The sequence below is a fragment of the Ipomoea triloba genome, chromosome 13, assembly GCF_003576645.1.
Source record: "Ipomoea triloba cultivar NCNSP0323 chromosome 13, ASM357664v1".
NCBI classification, from domain to species: domain Eukaryota; kingdom Viridiplantae; phylum Streptophyta; class Magnoliopsida; order Solanales; family Convolvulaceae; genus Ipomoea; species Ipomoea triloba.
Genome location: NC_044928.1, coordinates 16225792 through 16230791, shown reverse-complemented (window position 1 = coordinate 16230791; position 5000 = coordinate 16225792). Strand labels below are relative to the sequence as shown.

Genomic DNA, 5000 nt, shown 5'->3' with positions numbered 1-5000 from the left:
TATTTATTTGTATTAATAGCTAATAGACGAAAAGAAATAAATCTATTCTGTATTCTAGCTCTGTATTCTTTATCCCTACGAAATACCAGACAAACCAGAATGATCTGAAAACCGATAGAAAGAAATTCTTTAATTGGTTCTTTCTCGAAGAATGATTCCATTTTATTTGACTAATAGACCAAAAAGAATTCTAAAAAATAACAATTTTTTCTTTTATTCGAAACGCCCCGTGATCTTCAACCAATTATGCGCTTCAATATAATTCCCAGGAGTAAGCGTTAGAGCCTGTTTCCAATACTCAGCGGCTTGATCGAACCAAGCCTCCGCAATTTCAGAATCTCCCTGTCGAATGGCTTGTTCTCCCCGGTCGGAATAGGAATAAGGTCAATTCCTTCCCTTAGAACCGTACTTGAGAGTTTCCTACCTCATACGGCTCCGCAGTCAATTCTTTATGGTGTCCTATTAAACCGAATGCGATTTCTTTTTGTTCATAGATTTCTGATTTCTATTCTACTGTTCGGAGGAACCAAAAGAGGTTAATCAGATGAGTTTCAAACTTTCATTTTGATTTAATTAAAAATCAGTTTCAGTTTTATCTTTTCTCCCACCTGCAGAAGAAGAAAGCACAAGTATTTACGCCTATCCTTCATATTTTCCGCAAGGTAACTATCTCGGTTTCATATCGAGATTTATATAGAATCTTTGAAAAAGGCTTTCCTTCATAAGTAAGAAAGAAAAGACTTACTATCTTTGGGATTTGATCCTACACCGCCGCTCAATACCTTAGTCTTAGTGGATCAACTCTATTACATAAGTCAATTCCTTACTTTTTTCTATCTTATATATAGACATAAGTAAGCAGTTCTTTATCTTAATGTATTGGCCCAAAACCCCATTAATTGATCTTTACGGTGCTTCCTCTCTATCAATTAGATCTTTTTTTTATCCATAGACATAGAAAAAAGTATCTAGGCATATTTTGACTTCTATTAATATGAAGTTTATTTCTTTGCTACAGCTCAAGGAAATCGTCGTTTTGGACGATGCATTTGTAACGAGCCTTTTTTTTTAGTATTTACTAGAAGATTTTGTCTTCCTTTTTCTTTCTATAGTGGAGATAGCCGCACGTAATGACAGATCACTGCCATATTATTAAAAGCTTGTGGTAAGAATGGGTTTCGTTCTAGTGCCCTAAAATAATATTCTAAAGCTTTCGTATGTTCTCCATTACTTGTGTGAATAAGGCCTATATTATAGAGTATATAACTTCGATCGTAGGGATCGATTTCTAGTCGCATAGCTTCATAATAATTCTGTAAAGCTTCCGCATAATTTCCTTCAGATTGAGCTGACATCCGTTACGGTCGTTATTCGATTCAAAGAATCTCCGTTCCAGAACCGTACGTGAAATTTTCACCTCATACGGCTCCTCCCTTAAATATACATAATGAGAATTAAAAATACATGTAATGTAATAATCAAAAAGGGTTAAAACATTCTCATTATGAACTGAGCGGGGCTAGTGTTTTTACAAAAAATCTCTAGCCAACCTTCTTGCGCAAGAGCTTTTACTAGAATCAAGTGTCTTGATACTAAATAGAAAGGATAACTCAAACAATTCCTTTGTCCTCAACGCCTCCTAATTTCCAGGAAATAGGCACTTCAACAGTCTTCGATGGTTATACGGGTATCCAAAGTACGAACGAGATGGATGTTTGTTGTCCCAACCATTCTTGTTAGTCCCAACCCAGATACGAAAGGGAGTAGGTAAGTAATTTTTAACAAAGCTTTCGTGTTGTCGATTGCTAGGTGTAGTGCTTTTTCCCCTATGCCGCCTATTGGTACTATATTACATTACTAGGAAGTAGAATTGACCTGTAATACAAAACACAAAGGTGTAACCTTTCGTTCAATACTAAAATCTATAACTGAAGCATAGTATCTGAGGTTGCATCAATCGGGGATACACGACAGAAGGAATTGTTCTATTTCTAAACTTCACCTTCAACAAGCGTAGGTTTATTTCTATCATATGGAATAAGAATATTTGTTCTTTCTATCCCGAAGCGTGTGCTTTCCTCATAAGACTAGGAGCGGTAAAAGGAAACTAAATAATAAAGAAAATCAAATCACACCATCTCTGTAATAAGTAAATGCCTCTTTTTCTCCTGAAGTTGTCGGAATTATTTGTAATAAGATATTGGCCACAACTGAAAAGGTCTTATCAATAAAATTCCCATTTCTAGACATAGGTATCAATCCATTCTAAAATTCTTTTCATTACCCCTTGTGGGAAAACGATTACACAAACAAAGAATTTGTACAGTACGAAATAACATAAAAACAGATTCTTTTCCAAACAAAAAATGTAAATAAAGATACAAATTTTTGACTACTTATACTTCTATTTATTCCAATTATTCCAAATACCCAACAAATTCCTACTTTTTCAAAAATCAATAAGAAATAGTTGAATCCCATTCGAATTCATACAAATAAAATGGAGTACTATAAGAGCTATTCCGATTTCATCGAAGCGGAAGAATCAAGGAATTTTTCGATCAGATCCAAAAAAAGTTTTGAGTGAATTATGATCTAAAGGCGAAAGGAAAGAGAATCTAATAATAATTCGATGATGGAAATAGAATAACTGTGAAATTGAAAGGATTTGTTGGTGAGCACTTTAAAACTAGACAGGAATTTTATGGAATTGTAGTCTAAATCAAAATCGAACCATGATCAAAGAGGATCCATTAATTATCGATTCTATAATCTAAAAAACATAAACCCATCAATCCGTTGATTCATTTCAATTAATTGATCGAATCCGGTATACATGGAAATATCGGATATAGAAAAATTAAAGGATAGGAGCATCATCTTCGCAAATATGAATCCATATATATCCTTTCACAAGGAAAACTTGTTTTTTATTTTAATTAAATCCTACGAGGAAATATTTTTTAGAAAAAATACCTTATTACTATTCGTTATATTATTAGTTATAGCGTTAGTCCTAGTCATACTTAAAAATATAAACTATAAGAATGGCTCGCTATTTCTTCGGTTTCTGAGTCATAATCATTGTGTAGGAGAGATGGCCGAGTGGTTGAAGGTGTAGCATTGGAACTGCTATGTAGGCTTTTGTTTACCGAGGGTTCGAATCCCTCTCTTTCCGTACTTTACTTTCACCTAATTGAATTCGCCAACATTTCGAACTGTAACAAATCAAACAACAAGAAATACTTTAGAACATAAGAGTTAGATCCTTCTTTTTTTTTTATGTATATTTCTTCTATTTCGCATTGTTACGATACCTAAAATACTGGAAATAAAAGAATAGACAAGGAAGGAGTGAAAATCTTTCTGCCAATCTAGGATACATGAATAGGAAAAACCCGGGATGGGATAGAATATATAAGTGGGAGAAAATCTGGGTCAAACCCCTGACTTTGACCCTTAAGTCATTTTATTTTACTTTGGAAAAATAAAGGGGCCAAATTGTACGAAACCGTAACCTTTGCTCTCTATTTTATTTAGGGCTACGTCTGACGAGAATAATATTCTACCACTAGTAATTCATTTATTTTTAAACCGACCCACTTACTATCTATTATTTGATTAACTAATCCTTTATATGGGAATGGGTTAAGAGTCAAATGTTTGGGTAATTCCTCGCGGGGGGATAAATCAAGAGAATTTTGAATTAGAGCTATGGATTTTTGTTCATCCCTCGCCATAATAGTATCTTGGGGTTTGCAACGATAACTTGGTATATCTACTATGCGGCCGTTAACTAAAATATGTCTATGGTTAACTAATTGGCGGGCTCCAGGAATAGTCGGAGCCATGCCCAATCGAAAAAGGATATTATCCAAACGCATTTCAAGTAATTGTAGTAAAACCTGACCTGTTGACCCTTTGGCTTTTCTGGCGATACGAACGTATTTAAGTAATTGTCGTTCTGTAATACCATAATGAAAACGCAATTTTTGTTTTTCTTCTAGACGAATACGATATTGAGATCTTTTCCCGGAACGTGATTGGTTTCTAAGATCACTTCCGGCTCTAGGCCTTTTATTAGTTAGTCCAGGTAAAGCTCCTAGACGGCGTATTTTTTTGAAACGAGGCCCTCGGTAACGCGACATAAAGACTCCTTTCTTTATTTATTTTCTTTATTTCTATTTATATATATATATATTCCATTTTACAAAAAACCCTAAATTAAAACTGAACTAAATGATAAATGAAACGAAATCCCCTGAAATGTTGGATTTGGAAGTGTTGGATTCCAATGAAATGGATTGTATATACATTAATATACAAACCTTTTTATATATTATATATTTTGTATTACAATATGTAAGTAAAAAAAAAAGGAAAAGAAAGAGTTTTTCCGGATTTGATCTGCCGAGATTGAACCCTTTGCTTTTCCTTTTCTTCCTAGTTGTAAGTTGCTACGACATAATAGATTGTTTTAAAGAAGGGAAAAGCACCCTTATTATTTTCTTTGGTCTTCGATTTCAAATAAGATAAAAATATATCTAAAGAACAAAGAAAAATAGAAAAAAGCCGGCTATCGGACTCGAACCGATGACCATCGCATTACAAATGCGATGCTCTAACCTCTGAGCTAAGCGGGCTCCCAGAAATTATACATGCACTGACACTATATTTTAGTTTTAGGCTTATTCATTTTTATTCTTTATATATATGAATTTCAAATAAATATTTGAAATCAAATAACAAATGAATAGAAATATTTAATTTAGTTTATTTATCTCTATGTATATTCTATACATTATAAAATATTTTTCGTCTAGAACAATTCGATTTAGAAATTATATATTCTCTTTTTTGTAGAGCTATGAATTTTCAAATTCATTTAAAATAGAAATAAAAAAATTAGAATTGAGAAAGATGAACTCCGGATTATATTAACATAATAAGATATTCTTCTGCTTGCATTCGTAGATGATGATAACAAAAAAAGAATCGAC

General features: G+C 33.1%; 1 non-coding gene across 1 annotated transcript; it reads right to left on the bottom strand.

The window, feature by feature from the left end:
- Positions 1-4570: 4570 nt before the first annotated feature.
- TRNAT-UGU lies at positions 4571-4643 on the bottom strand. The gene has a single exon. It is a non-coding gene; the product is annotated as a tRNA-Thr (tRNA).
- Between the last annotated feature and the right edge of the window lie 357 nt (positions 4644-5000).